The following is a 26,891-nucleotide window of genomic DNA, read 5'->3' on the forward strand; positions in this document are numbered from 1 at the left end:
CCCAAGCAGGTTCTACACTGTCAGTGTAGAGACCCATGTGGGGCTTGATCTCACAAACTGCGATCATGACCTGAAATGAAATCAGGAGTCGGATGCTTAACCAAATGAGCCACCAGGCACCCCTTTAGGTTTTTAAAAAATAGCTTCAGCAAGATCACCCCATTTTGGGGCACCTGGGTGGCTCAGTTGGTTAAGTGTCCGACTTTGGCTCAGGTCATGATCTCATGGTTCGTGGGTTCGAGTTCCGTGTCGGGCTCTGTGCTGGCAGCTAGCTCAGAGCTTGGAGCCTATTTTGAGTTCTGTGTCTCCCTCTCTCTCTGACCCTCCCCTGCTCACGCTGCCTCTCTCTCTCAGAAATAAATAAAATATTAAAAAAAAAGATCACCTCAGATTATCTTTATCTCTCGACTCTTTTTATCATGAGAAACTTTGTATTCACAAGCACACATCATCTTGCTCTGATTTTTTAAGCCAAAATAAAACAACAACAACACCTCCTCTGCATATGAAATAAGTTGCCCAAAGTCCACCGATCCTAGAATAGCCAGTCTCTAAATCTTAGACTTGACATATTTATATTATCCTACTGAGAAAAGGATAAAGAATAAGACTTAAGCAACATTTATAGTCCTTTCATAGAGATTAACTTATTGAAACTTATAATTATACTTTCAATTTAGGTAGTACTATTTTAGTCCTGCATCTCTTCCATCTTTAACTTACCACATTTAAAAACAAGCTCATCATCCACCTTGAGTCTCTCTTTCCATTGTCCTGCTCATTTCACTAAAACCCCCCAAATTAGCATTATTCTTAATCCTTTTCTTTAACAACCTACCTTTAATCATCTCACAAATTATATGCACTCAAAACATAATCAGAATCCAATTGATTCTTACCACTTGCACCTCTATCATCATGGTGTAAGAAACTATCATCTTTCACATGATTATCATAGCCTATTCATTATTCTCTCTGCTACCCTCACTCACCTCTCTTCAGTCTATACGCACCACAGAAGCTAGAGGAATCTAGCCTCCTAACTCATTCTGTTACCTCAATTCCATCACTTTCTCCCTTGCTTGTTCTTCTTAACTACTCTATAGACTTTGGTGTTCCTCAAATACACTAAGCGTGCTCTCACTTCACGGACTCTCCACTTGTTTCTTCTACCTGAAAATCTTTGCACCTGGATATCTGCATGCCTCCGTCTCTCACCTCCTTTTGGATTTTCTTACCTTCTTAGTGATGTCTTCTCTGACTATCGATTTAAAACCGTAAAGCACTTCCACACCAGTACTACTTTTTCTTTCCTTAATTTATATTTTCCTACAAAGCTTGACACATCCAAATAATATTTATTTAATATTATTTTATTCAACTTATATTTTCATTGACTGCCCTACAGGCTGAAATGTGCATTGAGAAGAGCTGGAGTTTGTACTTGTGTTGTTCCCTGTTCAATCCCCAAAGCCAAGACTGCCTGACTCATAAGGGGTACTCAATAAACATGTGTGGAATAACTGAATTCATACATGTCAGGAAATAACTTTGGAGAAAACCTGACTTGTGATCCAACTCCTGCTCTCTAATTTATTATCTCTTGACCTCATGCATAGCTTTCAATTTCAGTCTCATTTACCTCATCTATGAAACAGAAGTAACATTAAGAGTATTGACCAAAATGTTAAATGTGAAATGTCTAAGGCATAGTAGATATGAAACAGATGATGACTGCCATTGTTTTATTAAAATACTATTTTTAAAAAGTTTGTTTATTTTGAGAGAAAGAGAAGACATTGCAACTCGGGGAAGGGCAGAGGGAGAGTGAGAGAGAATCCCAAGCAGGCTCCACGCTGAGAGTACAGAGCCCATTGTGGGGCTTGAACTCATAAACTGTGAGATCATGACCTGAGCTCAAATCAAGAGCCAGAGGGTTAACTGACTGAGCCAACCAAGCACTCTTAAAATATTTTCAATAACCTATGGGATGTCACTTTCATTCTTCATTAAGTGAAAGAATTTCTACTTTTACCACAAAATGTAAAGGCACATGAATTAATTAAAAAAAAAAAAAAACAAGCAGAGAGTCTTGTCTTTTAAAGTTCTATAATGAATTATTGTTTCAACCATAGTGAAACTATCCCCAAGGTTTTTGTAGTTCTCCCATGCACTAAATTTCTTGAGTTCAAAAGTAATTCAGCATTATGGGGGATTGGAAAGATTTTAGAAATTCTAAGACTTAATATACCATGTTGCCAAAAGAGTGCTTTGCCTAAGGCTTTCCTTTTCAATTGTAGAGCAGTGACTAAGAATAAGGATTCTTCAAGGCATGCTTAACAGCTCCCAGGCCCAAAGTAGGTGGCCCTTGTTAAAGAGATTGCTTTTTTAACTTCAGGAAAATCCACAAGGACTTTGTTAGATTTTATTTGCTATCAAAAGCATGGGGACTCCTGGGGAGTCATTCTTACAAACTTCTTCTGCAGGTAACCCACCGGAAAAAAGGAACAACTTGTTATTGTTACTGAGAAAAAAGACCCATCCAGTTTCCATCAGAATCAAATCAGCTGATTAACCAAGAGGAAAGCTAGTGCCATGATTTTCTTTTATCAAACCCTATGAAAACAAGCCAAGGAGCTAACCTGTAGATACTGCAGCTACTTTGCACGAGCCTACAAGAGAATATTGTGCACATCTCTTCCGTCCTCTGTGTTCAGTGACATCACTTTGGTAATTGAAATAGGCCATAGGGGGAGCGTTTACACCACAGAAACAGGGAAACACCAGAAACCACAGCTTTTATTTTTTTTTAATTTATTTTCTCAGGTAGTTGGTTTTCCAGCACACTATTGGTTTTACCTTGTTATTTCCAAATATATGAAATAAACAATCATTCAAAAATGTGTTATTGCTGTGCCTTTTCTGTGCAAGGCACTGAATTTAGGGGGTGCTCTCTGAAATAGCTGCATACCATTCAGCTAAATAGAATGGTTGTCTCAAATTGTTTTACTGCCTTGAAATTTCTGGTTTATGGTTTGGTTTCTCAAACAGTAAATGTGCACTGTGAAGCATTTTGCTTTACTACAGAAATATTTCTTTGTATTTGTAACATGAATATGGAGCTTTAAAGATGTAAAATGTGATAAATCAAGCATAAGGTATTCCCATGATACTTAGCATATTTGTCATTGGTGGAGAAAAAAGTTGAGAAAATGAGGTACTGCAAATAATATGATCATTTTACCTAGTGGGACAGGCAGGATAGGAGATTTCAGAAACATGGACCAATTTTTCCTTCAAAAGGTGTTTCAGATGCAGCTGGAAACTTCTGAAATTATGTTTGATAAGCTGGAATGTGGCAAGAAGATGCAATCACTCTGTGTTCTCTGCATTGCTTACCTATCACCTCTCAGCTCTCAACTAGGTCACATGAAGGTGGCTGAGAAAAATTGGCTAAATCTTGTATTAAATGGTCAGAAAAACTGCAAAATCACATTCAGGAGGATAGCAATCCAAAGTATCTACCACTCTTTTACACTTACTTTTTGATGTCTTTAATTTCATTATTAGCTTTTATACCTTGATCTTAGCTCTGAGATCTGACTAAGCCATCCATGAGCCCCAAAATTCTTGGAAGTTTTATAAGGGTGTGACTTCTCAGTCTAATTTTCTGTATAGGGAAATTAACAAAGTGAATTTCCAAAACAAGGTTTGCCAAGTATAAATATAGTCTGTTTATTTCAATATGCTATCTTGACTCTTAGGCTTCACTGAAAATTGTATAAGTGGAACACACCATACTTCAAACTTCACTCTATTTATTTTATAGCACCAGGCATTTATGGAAAGCTTTTCACCTGAAGAGCAAGGTTGCTAAGATGAAGACAACCAAATAAAAACCAGAATGCTTTTTTTAAGTGATCTTGTAAATATTCATTACTTACAAAATTCCCTAAGTTATATCCCCACCTTATCAATACACAAAGTCAAAGTTGATGTCCTCTAAGTAAGTGTTTATGATGTAGGACCCAAAGGTCTCTTTTCAACTGCATCAATGAGTAGAACTCTTCTGCTTTTGTAGCAAGCCCTTTGTTTTGCATTAAACAGCGTTTGTTCCTGGTCCATTGAAGTTCTTAGCAACAGGGTTCTTGCTGGTTTCTCTAAGCCTCTAGCATCCACTAGTCCAGAAGTGGAATGCTAGACAATTTGTTAGTGGTGCTTCTGACTTCCTGTCAGGGTTCTTTTTAGATTTGTGGCTAAAGCCCTTTCCATAGGAAACCAAAAAGTCATTGTTTATGCAATATCTACCCTGACAGACTTTATAATCAGTTTATGAGAATCACAGTCCCTCCTTAGGTTGTGTTTATGGACAAAAGTAATGCCTGTCTTAAGAGACAGTGTTGTTAAATCATGCTGTTATCACATACTGTTATTTTTGTTAATTTACTGTAGTTATTTATTTTTTCTTGTGTGTAATGGGATGCGAGGAATTGACATTTGATTCCTAGACCATCTGTCTATATAAATGACAAAAGATGAGGCTACTGCAGTTGGTATTTGAGGATAAAGCATATATGATGAAATAGTGAGGGCACTTGGTTTTAAATATTTCAAAGTATATATGTGAAGAAAGGTGCTTAACTTTCTTCTGCTTCCACCAAGGCCAGGACAATAAGCACCTCAGTTCATTTGTAGGAACAGAATTCACATTACGAATTCTCTAACTTCCTAAAGAAATATGAATGTGAGGGGCACCTGGGTGGCTTATTCGGTTAAGCGTCCGACTTTCGCTTAGGTCATGATCTCGCGGTTCGTGGGTTCGAGCCCCACGTCGGGCTCTGTGCTGACAGCCAGCTCAGAGCCTGGAGCCTGTTTCAGTCTGTGACTCCCTCTCACTCTGATCCTCCCTTACTCACGCTTTCTCTCTCTCTCTCTCTCTCTCTCCTAGAAATAAATAAAACACTTAAAAAAAAAAGAAATATGAAATGTGAGAATACATTATCTAGAAATGTTACAGAACTCCTTCTCTGTAAATTTTTTTAAAAAAATAAGACAGATTACTTCCTAGGAGCCCAAAGCACACACTCTCCCTCTGCTAAACTCCCATAGTAAGTCGTGTATGATGAGTAATGTTCTGCAACAGGCATTAGCAGCAAAGAGGAACAAGACACTGTCTTACTCCAAGGAGATGAAAGACAACTTCCTAAATATATTGTAGTTATGTTAGCCTTTTCTATGTTAGCACTGGAAATAGTTTTTATAGAACTTGATAGTTAAATCTTTATGATGTGTATATAGTAAAGGGCATATATATGTTCCTTGGTGCCTAAAATATTCTTTACCATGTAAGAGACAAGTTGTTAATTTAATTCATTTAGTATTTATTACTTCATTCAATAATTATTTTTAATTTTGTTAATGTTTAGAAATGTCATTTTCAAGAAAGAAAGAGCACAGAGTGAGAGTGGGGGAGGGGCAGAGAGAGAGGGAGGCACAGAATCTAAAGTAGACTCTAGGCTCTGAGCAGCACCTGGGGCTCAAACCCACAAAATGTGAAATCATGACTTGACCTGAAGTCAGATGCCTAACTGACTGAGTCATCATCCAGGTGCCCTTCAACAATTATTTTTAAGTCGCTCCTATGTGAAGCAATTATCTTTTTTTCAAATTTATCTATATTTATTTATTTAGAGAGAGAGTATGAACATGGGAGGGACAGAGAGAGAGGGAGAGAGAGAATCCCAAGCAGGCTCTGCACTGTCAACACATAGCCCAACAGGGGGCTTGAACTCATGAACCTTGAGATCATGACCTATGCAGAAACCAAGAATTGGATGCTTAACCATCTGAGCCACCCAAGGGCCCAACAATTATCTCTTTAAGATGCATTTATACGTATTCTTACCCAAATACAGGGAAATGGATTTAGTGAAAAGCTGGATATTTTGGGGCGGGGGTCCTGTGTTTTGCATTTTTCTTTTTCTTTTTTTTTATAGCTTCATGGTTCTACCTGGATTTTATTTTAAATCTAGTAATGAAAACAGATCCATCAAAATATCTTCAAAAATACTTCCAAGGGACTTCCACTTTTAGGATATTAGAGTATACTTTTCTTTTCCTATTCACCCCAATGAGTACACAGAAAACTCTGGAAATTATATGCAAAAAGATAAATACACACATAAGAAGAAACTGAAAGGTGGAGAGCAGAATGCAGACAATCTAGGAAGCTTAGATCTGAGTAATGACATGATGGTGGAGAGTTCCTGGGTTTCCCTTTTGCTTCATATATCCCAGACTTCAGATAGAAGAGACAAGAAACCCAGAAATACTGACAGGTGAAGAAGACAAACAAAGAAGAAAGAAGAAAGAGGAGGAGGAGATGATGATGGTGGAAGAGGAAGTGGAGGAAGAAGAAACAAAGTCCTGCTTTCTCTATCCAAAAGACAAAGATGAGGTAGCTCAGCAAGAAAGAAAGGTGCAAGACAGTTACTCTCATCCAGCTAAATATCACTGAAAAAATTGTAGCTCTATTCCCACCCAGGCCAGCAAAACCCTACTTAAGACCTAGATCTTCACTGTCAACATGCTATGAAAGCTCTCCCAAACTCTCTACTAAGGTGGTATCAGAAAGGCCAGGTAGGACACGAGAATTTTCATCCCTGCCAAGTAACACCCCTTTCACTGTCAAAAGAAATGACATGGGGAGACTGGAATACTTTCTCCATTCAGCAGTAACAAGGGAATCTTTCCCTGGCATGGTGGAATGGTTTCACAGTTGGCCATACAGACAGTCAGGACTTTCACCTCGACTCAGCAGTAATGAGGCCACTCCTCCATCCATGTTATCAGTGGTAGCCAAGAGGGTAGCAGTTACATTCACTCCTATACCTCCCAGCTAGAGAAGTATCAGTGGAAGTCTGAGGAAGGAGTTGGTATTCATGCCCAGAAGCAATGAAAAGCCCCCATCCACTCCTGTGTCAACAAAGGCAATTAAGAAACATGGAATTCTCCTCCATCCTGATGTCCATTCTACCCTTGTTTCCTCTGCTGGAGAAACATCAGAAGAAGCCACCTAAAACTGAAGGTTTAAATAAGATAGAGTCTCATAATAAAAGTCTCCAAATATCCAGATTTCAATTGCAAATTACTCATTACACCAACATTCGGGAACATTTCAAATGAAATGAAAAAGAATCAATAAATACCAATGTGAAGAAGAACAACTGGACATACATAGCCAATAAAAACAAATTTGACCTAAGTTTCACTTCTTATACAAAGCTTAAACCAAAATGGATTATGCACTTAAATATAGTAAGTAAAACTATCAATGTTTTAGGGAAAAAACACAGAAGAAAACCTTTGGGGGTCTAGTGGTCAGCAAAGAAATTCTTAGACTGGACACTAACAGCGTGATCTATAAAGGGAAAAACTGATAAACTGGACTTCATCAAAATTCAAAACTTGTGTTCTGTGAACTTGTGTTAAGAGAGTGAAAAGACAAGCTATAGAATGGGAGAGAATATTTGCAAATTGTGTATCTGATAAGGATTAGGACCTAGAACATACATGAAGTTCTCAAACTCAACAGTTAAAAATAACAACCAACCAACCAAACAATCCAATTAGAAAATGGGCAAAAGACATGAACAGGTACTTCTCTGAAGAGAATATGCATATAGTAAATAAGTAAATAAGTACAAAAATGTTAAGCATCACTTATTTTTAGAGAACTGAAAATAAAAACTACAATGGGATAATTAGGGACAATGCTCCTTGACATCAGTCTTGGCAACATTTTTTTGGGGTCTGACACCAAAAGCAACAAAGGCAAAAATCAAGTGGGACTAGGCTGGCATTTTATATTTGTATAGCCGCAAAGAGCAGGGCTGCTGCCAGTTGGGATTCAGGGCCCTCAGCTTTATGAGGGTGTGGTAGAGAACACAGAGGAACCCAGAATGGCTGGCATCTGTGTGGTGTTAAATCTAGTGAAATCTGTAGGCAGTCTGAGGTCTGTTCCTTTAGCGGCAAAAGCTGAGGAGGTCCTCTGCAGAGCAGGTCCCTAAGAACCACCATCATTCCCACTGCATGGCTGATACTGGAACTGCTGCCCTTCTTACTTGTTCTTAGCTGCCCCTATCAATCTTGGCTTTGCCAGTCTCCGGATGGGGTCCAACCCAAGTGGGTCCTTCATGCAATGTCTCAGAAGGCTAGGGTAGCTCACCCCCACTCTGTCCTCCCTTTCCTGGTAAGAAGACCTTTTTCTAGTTTTCCTTTTATGCATCAAAACCACAATGGGGTATCTCCTCACACCTGTTAGAATGACTATTATCAAAAAGACAAAATGCAGCAAGCACGGACAAGGATGTGGAGGAAAAGGAACCCTGGTGCACTGTTGGTGGGGATGTAAATGGGCACAGTCACTTAATGGAAAACTGTATAAAGATTCCTCCAAAAATTAAAAATAGAACTACCAGATGACCCAGTAATTCCCCTTCTGAATATATATCCAAAGAAAATGAAATTATCTTGAACAGATAACTGTACTCCCGCATTTAATGCAGCATTATTCACAACATCCAAGACATGAAAACAACCTAAGTGTCCATCAATAGATGGATAAGGAAAATGCTATATTCAATCATAAAAACTCTGCCATTTGTGATAACATGGGTAAAGTCTGAGGGCATTATGCTAAGTAAAATAAGTCAGATAGAGAAAGATAAATACTATACGATCTCAGTCATGTGGCATCTAAAAACACTGAACTCATAGAAACAAATAGTAGATTGATGGTTACCGAGGCTTGGGGTGGAAGTTATAGGGAAGTATTGCTCCAAAGGTATAAACTTTGTTATAAGAGGAATACATTTTGGAGAGCTACTGTACAGCATGGTGATTATAGTTAACAATATTGTTTTGTATAGTTGAATGTTTGCTAAGAGAACAAATCTTAAATGTCCTCACCACCACCACAATTATTTGAGATGAAGCATGCTAACTAAACTTATTGTAGTTAACAATTCACAATGCACACTTGTATCAGATTATCACACTGTACACCTTAAACTTATACAATGTTATATGTCAGTTATATCACAATAAAGCTGGGGGAGGGGACTCTAAATATGCAACCAAAAGCAAGGGGGAAAAACTTCTAAATATGCAATTGTCATAAAGCCCAGCAGTTCACTTCTAGGCAAAGAAATGAAATCCTATGTTCACACAAAAATCTGTACATTAATTTTTATAGCACCTTTATTTATAATAGCCCCAAACTGCAAACAATTGAGACATTCTTCTGCAGTGAATGCTTAAACACACTATTGTATATCCTTACCAGAAATATTACTATTGAAAAACATGAATGAACTATTGCATACAATAATTTAGATGAAACTCCTGATAATTATATTGCATAAAAAAACCCAAGTCCAAATGTTACATACTGTAGGGTCCCATTTATACAACATCCCTGTAATGAATAAATTATACAAACTGAGAGATCAGTAGTGCCAGCTGCTTAAGAAAGAGGCTGGGGGATGGGAATGAAGTGGGTATGACTATAAAAAGACAACAGGAAGTGTCTTTATGGTGATAGAAATACCAGTGAAAACCACAATGAGATATCACCCCACACTTGTCAGAATGGCTAAAATGAACAACCCAGGAAACAACCGATATTGGTGAGTATATGAAGAAAGGGGAACACTTTGGCACTGTTGGTGGGAATACAAACTGGTATAGTTACTCAGGAAAACAGTATGGAAGTTCCTCAAAAAAATTAAAAATAATTATCCTATGACCCAGCAATCGTACTATTAGATATTTATCCAAAGGAAATAAAAATGCTGATTTGAAGGGCACCTGCACCCCAATATTTACAGCAGTGCCATCCACAATAGCCAAATTATGGAAAGAGCCCTAATGTCCATCAACTGAAGAATGGATAACGAAGATGCAGCACGCGCGCGCACACACACACACACACACGAATATTAACTGGCAATCAAAAAGAATGAAATGTTGCCATTTTTAACAACATGAATAGAACTAGAGGGTACTTTGCTAAGCAAAATAAGTCAGGTAGAGAAAGATAAATAACATATGATTTCACTCATATGTGGAATTTAAGAAACAGAACAGATGAGCGTAGGGGAAGGGAAGGAAAAATAATATAAAAACTGAGAGGGAGGCAAACCAAAAGAGACTCTTAAATACAGAGAACAAACTGAGAATTGCTGGAGTGGAGGTGAGTGGGTGGATGGGCTAAATGAGGGATGGACATTAAGGAGGGCACTTGTTGGGATGAGAACTGGGTGTTGCATGTAAGTGATGAATCACTGGGTTCTACTCCTGAAACCAGTACTACACTATATGTTAACTAACTTGAATTTAAATAATTTTTTAAAATACTCTGCATTATGTCTGTACTAATGTCAATATCCTCATTGTAAAACTGTCCTATAGATTTTTAAGATGATTGTCATTAGGGGAAAAGGGGGATTGGGTGCATGGAATTCCTCCATGTTATTTTTTAAAAGTTTTTGTTTATTCATTTCCGAGAGAGAGAGCATGAGCAGGGGAGGACAAGAGAGAGAGGGAGATACAGAATTCAAAGCCGGCTCTAGGCTCAGAACTGTCAGCATAGAGTCCAATGTGGGGCTCGAACCTACAAACTTAGATCAACTTAATCTAAGCCAAATTTGGACACTTAACCTACTGAGCCACCCAGGCACCCCACATTTTATCTGTTAAAATAACTGGTGTCATTTCTCTTTCTGGAGTGCAATCTAACAGATGCAGGCAATTTGTAGCAGGGTTTGAGAGAGAATAAATAGGAAGGCTATGAAAGATTGTGTATAAGGCAAAATTTTGAGATGGGCAAATAGAATGATAAGAAAAGCAATCAGAAACAAGAGTGGGGGGTGGATAGAAGTTCAGGGAGAAGTAGAGTTGCAAAGTTTTCTGTTGATTTTGAAAAAGGTACAAACGTATATAGACGTTCCAGTACTGCCCTTCCCCACCCCGCTTATTTTCAAATTCTTCTTCAGTTCTGGCCCACGTATGTTGCCAGAATGATTTTCTTTTCACTTACATGTGACTTTCTTCCCTATAAACAAAAGATCCTAACTAACAAAAACAATAACAACAACAAACAAAAAACAAACAAAAAAAGCACCCCCTTTTCTAAATAGATAGAAGAACTAAGATTAAAGGCTATGAAAAGGGACAATCACACATATTTACGGGGGAAAAAGAGCTTCAAATCTTTTTTTTTCTGCATTGGTTCATGTTCCCCTGCAATACTTTACCTTACCATTGCCTCCTCATCTTTAGAGAGCACTTTCCACACTACAAAGCATCTCCATATCTAATGTTCTTATGGGAATTTCAAAACGAAGTGGGCTCCTTAAAGACAGATAGCATGGCTTCTATTAACCTAATCTACATCACGTGATGTGTCGATACAGCAGAGTATAGTTGTGTTCCAGGAAACTCTTGAGTTATGAATTTAGTACAGATAGATGGTATACATGCAACCCAGGGAGAGCTAAATATTAACAGGAAAATGCATGAGCAATTCCTCCTACAGGTTCGTATAGCATTTCTACTTCTCCCTTAAAACAGCATGAATGATTCAAATAACTATTTGCCAATTAAAATAGCAAGTATAAATGTCGCTTTTGCAATAGATGGAGCTTACTGCCACTATAACTGAATCCTTTTTTTTTTTTTTTTCTCTTCAACACAGTGAAACACCACAGATGAATGAACATATTTCCATTTTACAGAGCTGGACATCTCTTATTTCTGGGCTCAAGTGGCCTTGACCATTGATGGTACAACATTTAGCTAAAGGAGATGCCACATCATGCCCCAGCTCACAAAATGCTACTTGTAGGAGTCACTTGGACTTTCACGCTTCCCCACTGGTTCATTTAGACAAGTTCCACTTTGCTAGTAGCCCAACAGCAACTATTTTCATGCTGTTATCACATCAAGCTTTCCAATCCCTCCAGGTTTTCAAAGGAAGAATAAAAAGCCAGCTACCTTTTCCAAACACTTTGTTCCATATTAAAAACCTAACTGCAGTCCCCATTTCATAAAAGGAGGGGGGCATCACCAGTTGTCTGTTTCATTCTGAATCCTGGGCAGACCAATCTGCCACAACTCCCAGACAGTGCAAAGGAACATCTGCTCGAGGAACACTTAGTTTGACTGCCGCCCCTCCACAGAAATCATTGCTAGTAAAAGTTTTATGAGGTGGGTACTATTTTCCCCCTGCTTCCTTCTTTTGTAAATGACTGAAGCCCAAATGAGCAAGATGAAATGGCCAGATATTTAGCCATATGTTGGCATCCACATGTGTATGTTTGGGAGGAAAGAGAAGCTGTCAGCTGTACCAAAGGAATATTAGAATCATCTGAAATGCAATTAACAACCCCACAGTCAATGAATCTTTGAAGGATTCTAAGAGAGTAAATTATAACTCTCACTTACCTGTGGCAAATTGTCCATGGACCAGTTTCCTTGTTTGTGAAACTTGAATCCAGTCAATTTATTCAGACTCCAGAGTAGTTTCAGGATGTTTCCATTCTGTTAATCTACATGGGTTATCTTTGCTTTTCCAGTAACTCCTATAAACACACACACACACACAAAAGGATATATTTAGAATATGTGGTTGATAGATTTTTAGCACCCATAACTCACATTTTTTTTCTTTTACTATTCTTATTATTTGTACTAGAAAGTGATGGGGAAAAAGTTTTTCTTTTAAAAACACTATTTCAGGTTAATGTGATTTTCTATCCCTAATTACAACTAGTAGAAGTACACCAGGTGAATGGCAAAAGCTTAATAAAAATTTATTAATTAGAGACTCAGTATTACAGATTTTACTAAAATCTGCTTGCTATTGCATATCCTCAGAAGGTGGAAAGGAAGTTAATATTTTAGAAGTTACCATAAGACTGGTGTTGTACTAGTATCTTTTATATACATATTATCCTATTCAATTTAATACATTTATCCTATTCAGCCTTTCTAGGACTTACTACTTATAGCTTTCTGTCTGACATTTTGCAGAACATAGGGGAAAGGCTTGTCGGAAGAGGAAGTTAAATTTTAAGATTAGGCAACCTGAATCTACTTCTCTTACACTTTCCTTACTCAGGCACGGGAGAGGCCCACAGATTATTGTTTGTTTTGTTTAAATAATATCAAAATGTTTTGTTCACCAAATCTGCCCTAAGGCTATATATATACATATATACATACATTAAAAGAGTGACTCAGTCATTGGGTTATGGGAAATTCCAGATTGATAAACTTCATGTCATTTCATGAGGTGATAATTATCACCTCATAATTTTGGTCTAATTCCTTAAACACATACATTTTCTTTCCTTCATCACAATTGTTTTGGCCTGAAATTTTACATCGGTTTTGGATTCATGGTTTTTTTTTTTTTTTTTTTTTAACAAATTCAGTTCCTGTGCATCTAAACCATATTACTTATTTAACACTCTCTTGTATTAACTGGTATATATTATGAGACTATCAGCTTCAGTGGTCCTTTCCTCCCAACCTATAAGGATCATTATGGCAGCAACAGAACATTCCATGGATCTCCTCTTCCTTCAGGAAATAGCTAGCCACAGAAAACAATTGCTCCTCATATGGGATACTTCCTCTTTTAAAATATACCCAAATTGCTTACAACGTGTTCCCTTAAAGCCAACCAAGAGCTGCCAAAATATCAATTAGAAAGTCTTCCTAGCTTCCCCAAATCTTAATAGAATTTGCAAGTGAGATACAGTCTCAGTATTTTCTAGTTTTACTCCATAAAATTTAATCCACTTTTCACACAAGTGAACCCTTGCTTAAGCAAAAGGAAGAGTGGAAGAGTTCCCTTGCCACAAACGTAGGATAACTCCTGACAGAAATGTCTAAATTGTAGACTCTTCTTACTACATGTTAAAAAAAAAAAAATAGAACTTATAGTTAAAAGGGGGGCACAGATGGGGCACCTGGGGGACTCAGTCAGTTGAACATTCAACTCTTGATACTGGCTCAGGTCATGATCTTATGGTTCATGGGATTGAGCTCCGCCTCAGGTTCCATGATGATGGTGTGGAACCTGCTTGGGATTCTCTCTCTCTCTCTCTCTCTCTCTGACTCCCCCCCCCCCGGCCCATGCTCTTTCTCAAACAAATAAATAAACTTAAGAAGTGGGAGGGAGGACAGAACCCTGAACTGCATGTGAGGATGAATTTCAAACCTAAGAAATAGGCTAAGTAATTGCTAGAGTTGCAATTCTGATGTAATTAATTATCTGCAAAAACACTCAATCTATTTCATTTCCACTATGTCATTATTACAACTTTAAAAAATAACCATTTATTGGTGGTCCAGCTATATGCTAGGCACCGGTTATGTGACTTACATTTATCTGATTTATTTATATGGAAAAAAAGTGCTTCAATGGAAGCCTGTATGTTGTCTCTAGCACACCCTCCTGCTCTTTGATTCTGATGCTGTGGAAGAAGTCTACAGAATCTATAACTCTAGAAAATATAAATAGCTATTAGCAAAAAAAAAAAAAAAATTCTTTTTGATAAATGCACAAATGTTATCCTGTCTAGCAGAGAGGTTCAGCTGCCTTCTCTGGACATTATGGAAGAAGCCAGCTTCACCTATATTTGGACATCAATTTTAATATTTCTGAGATATAAATATGTGTTTATTTTGGGGTTTTCTTTTATAAAAATGTGTTCATTTATTTATTTGGGGGAGGGAAGTGAGAGGGAGAGAAAGAGTCCCAAGCAGGTTTCAGAGTGTCAGTGAGGAGCCCAACATAGGACTCGATGCCACAACCTGTAATATCATGACCTGAGGCAAGATCAAGGGTCAGATGCACAACAAACTGAGCCATCCAGACACCCCTGAATGTTTCTTTGAACTGATTATAATACTCCTGGCTCTCTCACTTATTTGCAAATTTTATAAAATCTTAAGTATCTGTTCATTTATATGTGCTTGAGAGTTGTGATTTTATTTCATTTTTTGGAATGATCTTGTACCATTCTGTGTGACAACTCTATGGGGCATATATATTGTTAAGTACATTTTATAGCCAAACACCCAAGACTCAGCAGGGTCCCCCATAACTCACCTGAGGGCCACAGGCTGAGGGTACAAAGCTAAACAAGGTTGTCTTTATCCTCAAGGTCAAGGAGACCAGGGTAAAATTTATTGAGTGCTGCCTACATGCAAGGTGCTTCCATAACTAAACTAAAAACATTTGATAAATCCTCACTATCTGAAATTCACCACTTGTTATATGAAATAGTGAACTCAAAGAGATTCAAACAGTGTTATACCCCTCACTATCTGAACTCATTCTATATACTCCTAATAACTGAATTTGGGAATCAAGTAGATTTGTATAGGGAAAGGCACTCAATTGCAATCTTTAAATCCTCAAAGTCACCTTGTGAGGTAGGCATTCTTCCCATTTTTACAGATAAGAAAAATGAGGCTCAGTGAAAGTAATGTTAAAAAAATCACATCACTTTAGAATAGAAAAAGATAGCAAGATCACACAGCCCAATGTCCTCATTTTATAGTTACAAAAGCAGAGCTCAGGGAAACAGAGTGATTCTCTTGAATCTTTTATCTAGCTAGGAGCAGGGCCTGCCTCCACATTCACTGATTCAACCTTCCATGCATCTTTCCACTTATCTGGGACTAGTAATATAAGAGAATGGGCCACACATCTGTCAAAGCAGGCAGAAAAGTGAGGGGCAAATTATTAAAACTTGCTCAAGAAAGCCCCAAGTTCTCTTTCCAACCTCACTTACCACATTATTTATCCATCCAGCCGATCTGAAGTTTTCAGTCTGAATTCATTCCCCTTTCTACTCTAATATTATAATTGCATATGTTTCTTAATCTACTTAAGCAATACCATGAGCTATTTTCAGTATTTCAAAAGTCAGTGACTGCCACTCTCCACCATAAGACAAAAACCACCTAAAAAGGCCAAGTATCCTTGTGACTAGATTTAAATCAACTGAAGGAGGGAAGCAGGTTTTCAAATCCAGTCTGGAATGACAGACTGCTACATCTTACTGATTAAAAACAATATGGAAAACACATTAAGAATCATCAAATTGTGGACTTTGTTCAGTAGGAAAAAAGATCAAATTATATGTTTCATGCGACAAAAAGAAAACACTGGTAGGGCCTTTGGTGGGGAAAGTTTGAGGAATCACTTTTTTATATTCTATAGTCACCCATGGATTTTGAGCACCTCTACAGGAAACAACTTTCCTGGACAACTTTGTACTTAAATCAGCCTTTGCTCACATGCTGAAGCACAGATTCCCACTGTCAGTACCAGCGGGAGGACAGGAGTGATTTTCCATTACCTCCATATGCAGGGTGTGGATGAAAATTTGGGCAGATTTCAGAAACTGTGGCAGACTAAACTAGCAAATTATTTTTTATCTACGTATGGTTCCACAGTCTAGAAACTGTTAGCGGCACACTCTCTTGACTGTTAAACTATAAGATGGAGCAAATTCCATGTTGCATGGTTCTCTTTTCTTTTTTCTTTCTTTTTTTTTTTTTTTGGCTGACCTCATCCCAACTCCTCTTGCTTCCTTCCTATCCTCTCTTCTTTTTCTCTTCTACCATTTTTGTCTTCTTCCCTTTCCTTACTTTCCTCGTCTTCCCTCACACAAGTATTGCTATGAGAAAATTATGATTATAGGTATCTAATGAATAGGCATATACCATATCACCTCTCAACAAACAGAACGAAGAGAGGCCACCTGTTACTACCATACTTTAAAGAGTACTATATCACAGCAGCATCAACAAGTCACTTTTTTAGGGAAAAATGCAATACATTTGTCTTTTTTCTGTCCTTTCCGTCATTCTCAACATGTTTCTTACATTGGGCTGAATTTGTTTCAGGACTTCATACCCTCCAGAGACCTTCCCTTAGGAAATTTACAACCTTCTGTTCCTTTCCAAGTCATCAACATTCTAATAGAGTAGCTTACTATGTAAACCTATGCTAATTTCAGTCATTATGCAGATGTCCAAGTATCTTGCAGGTTTCCACCTGAAAGTGTTATTTCCCTTTAGAGTCAAAGGGATTTGGATGAGCTGTTGATCCCTTTGTTAACATATAATCCACATATCACTAGGCCACCAAGTTTATCAAACTTCTGCCAGGAAAGCAGGATTGCCCCTAGAGAAGTTGGTGAAATGAGTAATGTTGAATTAATGTTTGTATTTAAAATGGAGTAGTGGGAAAACATTCCAAAGACACTTAGCTTTTTAATTAATCATAATCTCCCACCTTTGTGAATTTTAAACATTTCTACTTTTGTTTTCATTTAAGAAGCTGTTTGGCTACCTCTGAGTTGCCAGGAAAACAGTATAAAAATATTTTTCATGTGTTGTCCCATATTATCCTCAAGACAATTTAAAAGGATCTCCCTGGAATAAATCATTTTTAAACATTTAGAAACCTATGTCTTTTTAGAGAAGTTACAAGCAATGGCCAGGGTTACACAGTTAGTCTTAAGTATTAAAACCCAGAACTTACACTAATTTCCAGGTTCATTTCTACTTACACCATATTTTCATTTTAAAAATGTTAGTCTAACAATTGGTCCAAGCTGCACTTGCCTCATATAAACACGTCTAAATTGTTTAAAGTTCATATGTTCTATACAGAGTGAGATTTATCAAAGAGTGACATTCCATCTAGGACAAATGAAGAGGCTCCCATTTAGCCTTGCAACCAATTATATCTATGATGCTAATACAACTGGATTAAAGACAAGGTGTACAATTAAGATACATTCAATAATAAAGTCAGATTTTTCAGATGGAAGTAGGATGAAAATTGGCATTTCCTTAGATGCACTCAGGCACTGTGGCCTTTCCATATGCCTGAATCAAAGAGCTAATAGAGAAAACTAAACTATATCATTAAAATAAAGGAAGTTATCTTGCAATAAATACTAGGCCAAGATAAATAGTATCTTCTTTATATGTATTCTACATTAAATAAGAAGGGCAAAGGTTTTAAAGCCCAACAGTGGACAAATGTAGCTTCAGAACCTGTAAGGACACAAGTCTAAATCAAACTGACTCCGTGACAGGCTTCAAGTTTCCCCTCTAAACTAGAAGGCCTAAATTTCAGCTTCCCTGAAATTATCAGGCAGTTACACATTGCCCAAGGCAGAAGAAACCACCCTTGCAACACCCAATCAGGAAAGGCCAGCGATCACCCTCCACATTACTAAGGGAGAGGCCTGGAGATAGAAACTATAGACAGGACCTTGTTACCTAATGTTAAAGTTAACCCGTTAGTCACCAAACAAGACCCTAGTCTCGCTCTGTGATTGGTCGAATTTAAAGGTACTCTAAATGTTGTAATTGGATCCCGCCAAAAGTAACGAATACTCTAGACAATGTGTATAGTTAAACCCGCTGTCAATAATGTTGAATAATTATGATTGGATCACTGTTCCCCTGCCACAACTTATGTAACTCCCCCATCACAAACCCCATAGAAACCCTACTCTGCCTTTGCTCGGGGCTCTCAGCACGGATCCACTGCGTTGGTGAGGTCTGGCAGCCCGAGCTCAAGCCTGAATAAAACACCCTTCGCTTTTGCATACGTGACTCGGACTCCTTGGTGGTCTTGGGATTTTGGGGAGATCGCGATCTGGGCATAACAAACCCTAATATAACACCTACCCTTCATCCCTGACCGCCATCCAGGCTTAATATGAGAATTAAAATATCTACACTTCAGGCTGCAGCATATTGCTTAAATAGGACTCATAAATAATTAGAACTCTTATCTCTTCATTCAGCACCAGGTCTGTCTTAGATATCCACTCTAACAAGAAGCCACATTCTCTGGATCTAATTGTATATTTTGTCACATGATGTTGTTAACTGTGCAGAATATAATACAAGACCAAGGGTTAAGGGAAGTCAAGATGCAGTGATTCCCTCTTGATTCCTAGAGACCAGAAGACACAGACACTCCCACAGAGTTTAAGCCCTGGTTTCAATAAATGCTATCACCTATTGCCCTATTGCCCTTTGCAAACCTGACAGTTGCTGTGTATGTACCATTTACTGCGATTATTTCCAAAAGTATGTATTTTCACCATTTGAGTGTGAACACATAATTTATAATAAAAGCCCAGAGACACTAATTCTAAATACAGAATCTTTGTAAATTATATCCCAACAAATAATAAATTTAATAGAGAATCATGAGACCCAAATTGCTAACCATAAGGAAGAGGGAATGTATCATATTCTAATATTATTTTACCAAACATAAATGAATAAAGGGTTCTTTTATTGCATTTTGGTCATCAGCATTCCAAATCTCAGTGGAGCTTTTGACATAAACATACAATCAAGAGCTGAGTTATTATTTTTATAATGATAGTATCTTAGCTAGTGCCTTCAATCAGAAGCATGATAAATAATCACAATTCATATAACTTAATAACTAATGTGTTAATTCATCGATTTCCAAAAAGGATCTGACACGTGTGTATATCTTTCATTCATTCCCACAGTCTATTTTCTAATAAATTTTGAAACAAAAATCTAAGTTTAAACATGATTATGGTACTCTAGCCAGATGTTCAAGTCCAACCTGCCTAGAAACACATCAAAATACTATGTGCGGTGCAGATGATTAAGTCACATCCAACAGTTTCAGCTAGGTTTTCAGGATAAGTTCAACTTTAAGGAAAATAATGGCTGTTTTTTTCATTAATTCATTCTTGGGAAAGCAAAATAACATTATAATCATCTACAATCATTATAAAGTCATACAACCTTATGTTTAAATCCAGGTTGTCAATCATGGACTTTGTAGCCTTCAGATACTTACTCTCTGATTTGCCTCTTCATATCTAAAAGGGTATTCAACTAAATAATAAGTAAATTTGAACTAAATAATGGTATTTAACTAAAAGGATTGTTTCAGTATTAAGTGAAATAACCTACAGAAAGCAAAAAGCACTGCTTCTGACATATGATAAATGCTAAGTTAATGGTAGCTATTATTTTTCGGTGTTTTGTTTCTTAGATTCCTCATATGAGTGAAATCATATGTTTTTTGTCTTTCTCTGACTGACTTGTTTCATTCAGAATAATAGTTTCTAGCTCCATCCATGTCATTGCAAATGGCAAGATTTGATTCTTTTTTATGGCTGAGTGATATTTCACTATATAGAGATAGATAGATAGATAGATGATAGATAGATAGATACACTACATCTTCTATACCCATTCATCAGTTAATGAACACTTTTGCTATATCCATAATTTGGCATTGTAGGTAATGCTGCTATAAACATCAGGGTGCAAGTATCCCGCTGAATTATTATTTTTATATTCTTTTTATGTTGGGAGCCATTCTGAACTCACTAGTTAAGGCAGGTTTTGCAAGGTCTCCTGCTGTCAGATGACAACCGATATCCATCCTCACTCAATTGTTTCTGCTTGAGCACCGACCCCCACAGCACCTTATTGATTGGTATCCAGAGTGACTTGTCCCCTTATTCTGGCCCTGGTACGATAATTGCACCTTGTGAAGGAATTTACTGTGGGAACTTCTTCTTTTCATTATGGGAACAGACACCGTGTCTCCAGCAGGTCCTGTTTCCCTCCATACTTTCTCTTGAGCTATGAGGCTAATGACCCTTACTCATAAAAGACTGACCTTTATGTGTACAATTCTGTTTCTACTGTTGCATTAGTCCAAGAGGTTCATACAGTTCAACATGTAAATCAACTAACCAAAAATGTTCCTCATGCCCTAGCTATTCAAGAAATCACAGACAAAAAACTAGACACAAAGGTAAATGCACTCAAAGAGGCTATTCTATGTACTAGAAATGAGCCAAACTCTTTAAAGGTACGGTTGGGTCTCCAGTGCCATAAGGAATATAACTGGACAATTAAGTCTGGCCTAGAGACAGCCTAACTTACAGAGAAGGAACAGATAAGGGCAGAACATAAGTTACTACATACCTTTACTAACTGGTGATATATAGCAGTCCCTTCCCTAAGGCCAACATTCCACAAACACCTTCCCTTACACTGGCAGCTGTAATGAGGATGGTTAAGAATAGTTAAAACATAAGCCCAATTACAAAGGCTGACACATTTAGGGCCCCCATGGTGTTTACGCATTCAGCATCAAATCAAAAAGTTTTTAACCAGCTCAAGTACATTCTTCCTCTTGTGAGCCAGATAGAATGACTCCTAGCCTGTCTTAACCTATGACTTAATCTTAGCATTATTGACTTAAAGAAATGCGTATATTATCCTGTTTTTCACTAAGAACACCCTGTTATTTTTTAGTTGTAAGATTTACTCAACCTCACTGTAATTGTGGTAGTCTGCAAGAACTATACACTTTCCAAAGCATCTTATTATCATAGAGAATTATCCATCGTAAAAATTCCATTTTCGGATGTCATGTTATCATTTGACCTATAAATAAAGACACCAAAACTGACAGGACAGAGATGGCTGCCTGGTGATCAGAAAGAATACTGGGGCTCTGTCACTTTCTCTTGCCGATACCGTCCATCCTTCAGGGACCCCGGACTGTCTGGAGCTGGACTCTGGCATTTTGATAAATATCTAGAAGTGCAATTGCTGGATAGTAGGGTAGTTCTATTTTTAACTTTAATCTGGTAGGGAATAAAAAGGGAATAATGAAACATCCATATTGGAAGCAAGTTCACCATGGGCAGCATGTGAATTCCATAGTCTCACTCAACATCTGCAGTCACCCAATGAATGGAGGTTCACATTCAAATGATTAAATACTTCAGAGTTAAGAATAAAGCTGGCGATATTTTAATAAAGCTATTTCATCATCTTCAAAGTGGACTAAATGGCCATTTTCAAAGTCAGAACTCTCAGGTGGCTTAGGAATTTGTATCAGACTGAGGTGGCATAGGAAGAGGCAGCTCTTGCTCCCCAACCCTCTCCCTGAGGCCCCAAGTAACTTCCTATACCTGTTAAGTCTAAGTTTACAGGAAAGACCTCATTTGCATGTATTCCAACATTCCAGCTGACAGTCCATGCTCCAACCACACACCTTATACAAAGCCACTTTTCAGCTTATAGATATAAAATGCAGTAGTAATATCTGCTCTTAGGAGGACCCACCAAGGGAAGAGACTCATGCAGACACTAAAAAAAAAATGAATTTGAGTAGGAATTCCAGATCTCAATGACACTGAGACTTTATCTAAAGGAAGCTTGAGGGGTATAAGTGGTACCCTCCCCTTAACTCTATGAAATCCATGTCTACAAAAAAGAATTGACCGGGGAAATCCTGTTTGGATTTTTGTTAAAGTGTGGAGCCCAGGGCAGAAACCTCTCTTGCTTGTGCTTAATGCAGAACCAAGGCTTTGGAGGCAGACCATCTGGGTCTGGCTTCTGTTGTTTAACAATTAAGTAATCTCAGGCAAGCTATTTAGCCTTTATGCCTCAGTTTCTTTGTGAAATGAAAATGGTAACATTTATTTCATAGTATTTGTGTGAGGATTAAGTGAGGAGTTAATATACATACAATCATTTAAAAAGTAGCTAGGAGAGAGTATGCATTACCTAGAAATTAGCAATTAGCTATTACTATCACTGTTATTGGTAGAATAGTACACTTATATAACAGAACACCACCATTCAATAATCAAAATAAATGAACTAGCTTCTCATGAATCACTACACAAAATTTTATAATACTAAGCACAAAAAGCAAGTTGAAAAGTACTCTATAAAATTTATGTAAGTGAAAAACAAAATAATAATACATATCTTTATAGATATATGGAGTGAAGGAATAAAAATATACATGGTGAGGACACACATGTGCTGCAAGAAACTAATTCCCCATAGCCTGGTTATGTTTATCTGGTAAGGAGAGCAGATCATGATTGGGGTAATGAAGAATCAGTTGTAACTACAAAATTATATTTCTTTCCAAAAGACTGACATGAAACAAATCTGATAATATTGCACTGGCATATACCTGAATGTGTCGATAGTATTTTTTTTTTAATATTTTTATTTATTTCTAGGAGAAAGAGAGAGAGAGAGACAGCGTGAGCAGGGGAGGGTCAGAGAGAGAGGGAGACACAGACTCTGAAATAGGTTCCAGGCTCTGAGCTGGCAGTCAGCACAGAGCCCGACGCGGGGCTGGAACCCACGAACCGTGAGATCATGACCTAAGCGAAAGTCGGACGCTTAACTGACTAAGCCACCCAGGCGCCCCTCAATAGTAATTTCTTAAACAAATTAGGTGAACTGGCTTATGGAACTGCTCTGTGGCAAAAGAAGTGATACAACTAATTATAATCATAGCATCTGTATTTAAATGCACTAATAATGTAAAAGAGAAACTCGTATCTCCCCAAACACATTCAACATATGCCAAAGGTTGTTCCGGGTGGATCAAGATGAGATAACTTTAAACTGAACCGAAAAGAAAAGGAAAGGAAAGGAAAGGAAAGGAAAGGAAAGGAAAGGAAAGGAAAGGAAAGGAAAGGAAAGGAAAGAAAAGAAAAGAAAAAGTATTGGAGTGAACTCCTCAACTATAAAGTTTAGGCTTCAGAGATTTTCAAACAGATGGTAATCAACTAAATTTCAGACTTGTACACGTTCTCTTAGCTAGGGGTCAGTTAAAATTATCCTTTTCTCCCTGAGGTGCTTCACATATTTATGTGATGCTAACTCCAAAAATATTTAAGTAGCTATGTAAATGCTAAGAATGGGGAAACACCTTCAGCTCACATGGTCATCTATGGTTTTTGCCAAATACTTAACTTTCCTTTAGGCCAAAATGTTTGCACATGAATGATTCCAGTCACAATGCAGATTATTCAAAAAGTGTTGGCAATCACCACAAAAATCCAACTTTAGCAAAAAAATAGGTATTTTTCAAACCACCACCAGATGTTAGAGCCAAAGGCTCCTTTTAAATTAACTATTTAGTATTTTTACACAAACACGTTACCTACATGATACAAGGAAAGTGAACAAACTCATAAATCAGTTTCCACATTCTAGTAAGAGATCAGTTAGGAAGCAGAAACACATGCCCCCTATCCTAGTATTTAACCATGAATACCATATTTTTAAAATGTAATTAATGATCTCTTGGAAGCTCACCCAGACTAGTAAGAAAACCAACATCCCAACAATTAATTAAATAAACTCAAGTAGTCAGTTGAGCTCCTTGGAACTTAGTTCCTTGTGGCGGACAAACTCTGAAGTTGACACCTGGGAGTTAAATCTTTACATAACCCAACTTCCCCTGACTATGGAGACTTACTTCTAGCCAACAGTATGTAACAAAAGTAGTGGGGTAGTCACTCTGTGTTTATATAAGACTGCATCTCAGCAGACTGTAACAAGAGATTCTCCCACTGGCTTGAAGGTATAAGCTTCCATATTGTAAGATGGTCCATAATGGGGTTGGTGAGTTTGATAGGGAAAAATCTGTTATAAAATGGCCAACAGGAATGATAAGGAAATACCTGTTACTGATCAAAGGCTCTCCCTTCTGGGTTCTTCTTCCCATCCCGCTTGTTGCATGCATTAATGAGAAATGCAGAAGTAACAGTCTATAAATTATCACCTTTGCTGATGCTCTGGGCTCAAACATCTGGAAAATGATTTCCTCTGAGCCCACCAGTGTAAAATAAATCTCCTCCCTTCCAAGATCTCCGAATGCCACTTGTTTCTTCCACCAGGTGTTCCAGACCAGATTCCAGAACAAATAGATCTGTAGATGGACCGTTTGGTGAGGAACTATAGTGTCAAGTAGGAGCAGACGACCCTCAACTGATAGCTAGTAACAAATGGAGACCTCAGTCCTACAATCACAAAGAATTCAGGCCCAAACCATAAGAGCTTGGACAAGAATTCTGAGCTTCAGAAAAGAACACAGCCTGACCCACACGTAGATTGCTCTCTTGTTCGACAATGAGCAGAACCACTTAAGTTGTGCCTAGACTTCTAATCCACAAGACTGTGAGATATGAAATGTATGATGTGTTAAGCACCCTAGTTTGAGTAATCTGTTATGCAGCAGTAGACAACAAAAATAATTCTCCATCTGTGAAAAAGTTGGGTTATCAGAAGTTCTCAATTTTGAGTGTGTATCACAATTACCCAAGTCTTTTTTTTTTCTTTTGAAACAAATACACAGGTTTGTTCCTCAAAGCAAATGATTGATCAGAATTTTGAGAGACAAAGCGGAGATATCATAATTTTTTAAAGATTCCCAGGTGATCTTGATGACACTGATCTGATCCTTAAGCTCACTTATAGTTATAAATATGGTTATACATGACATTTGTCACCCAAAGCTTGCTACACTTACTTCCTCTCATTTCTTTGTATACTAAATCACACATGGTATTTGCTGTAGCTCCAGAGATCAATTTTTAAAACATGGAAATGGCTGTGCCTGATAAATATATCTATCTTTGGCTATCTTCCAAACCAATATGTCATCAACCACAACCACTGTGTGTGGTCATTTACTTTTCCCCGAGACAGAGAGAGAGAGAGAGAGAGAGAGAGAGAGAGAGAGAGAGAGATGACACAGATACACACACACCTGTTTTAAATGACCTACACACACAAAGTGACTACAAATGAAGTCAGGGGTGGGGATGGAAACAGGCACATCTTACTTCCTTTCCTCTCCTTGTCTCTAAAACCAGTACTTTCTTTTACATCCCAACTCCTGCTGGGCAAAATTATCACATTTTCTACTGACTATTTTTTATAGCAATACCTGAGCAAAGCTCTGTTGCTCCCTATCATCAATCTATAATGAGAGAGGAAAACACAGGTAAGGAGAGGAGAAACTAAGCCTTGGAGAACTCTCAGCTATAAATTAATGTTCGATCTTACTTATATTTTAAAAGTAATGGCCCCATGGAATAGAAACTAGAGAGTTTTCCCTCCCTCCATTCACTTCTAATTTATATTTGTCCCAAGCCAAGGTACAGTGAAGAAAAGCTGTAGAAGCCGTGGGGCTAGATAATTGATTTTCAGTTTTGGTCTTCAAAAAAGGGGAGTAACAGGAACAGACAGAGCATTCAATGGTAGCTTATGAGGGCATGTGCTTCTGTTTTGATCCTTGGTTTAATGTGCTAACCTCTATACCTCTCGTTCAAAGCCCTATGTTGTTGTTTTTCTAAGGGCAAATATAAATCCTGAAAAAGTGGTTCATTCTGGGTTGCCCTCTTTTCAAATGGGGTCAAACTACTTTTTGGCAGATTTTATTTATTGCTGAATAAATGAATGAATGAATAAATGAATGGACTCTTTCTCCTTTTTTCCTCATCATCCCCATGCAGAGTTTGTAAAATCCATTAATCATGTACTGGGGTTGAATGGGTTTTTAGGACTTCAGAAGGCAGCCTACTTGATGTTTAAGCAGAGTTTTCCTTTTATTAATGAATGAGTAAATTTAAAAAATATTGAAAAGGAGAAACAAATATTTTGCAATCCCATTTTCAAAGTCAAGGAGAGCTCAGATACTTACATTTCCCTGCTCTTAGATTTCAGGTCAGTGGGTCTGGGTTTGGGAATCCTTAGATAGCTCATGTTTCAAAAAGAAAGCCTGGTGGGGTTCCATTCTCTTCTCTCTTTCCAGTACTATCCTTCACCCTCACCCCAAATCCTATTACTCTGTTCTGTTGAAGCTGCCTTTGGAACAAAGATTGACCTTTATTTCTAAGTGTTTTTTTTTTTTTATTTTATTTTTTTATTTTTTTTATTTT

General features: G+C 37.6%; 1 long non-coding RNA gene across 1 annotated transcript; it reads left to right on the plus strand.

The window, feature by feature from the left end:
• The first annotated feature begins 214 nt into the window (after positions 1-214).
• LOC120224137 lies at positions 215-20,592 on the plus strand. Its single transcript, XR_005526483.1, has 3 exons — positions 215-227; positions 12,353-12,358; positions 20,537-20,592. It is a non-coding gene; the product is annotated as an uncharacterized LOC120224137 (long non-coding RNA).
• Positions 20,593-26,891: the final 6,299 nt, after the last annotated feature.

This window comes from Hyaena hyaena, unplaced genomic scaffold, assembly GCF_003009895.1.
Source record: "Hyaena hyaena isolate Hyena2069 unplaced genomic scaffold, ASM300989v1 scaffold_1110, whole genome shotgun sequence".
NCBI lineage: Eukaryota > Metazoa > Chordata > Mammalia > Carnivora > Hyaenidae > Hyaena > Hyaena hyaena.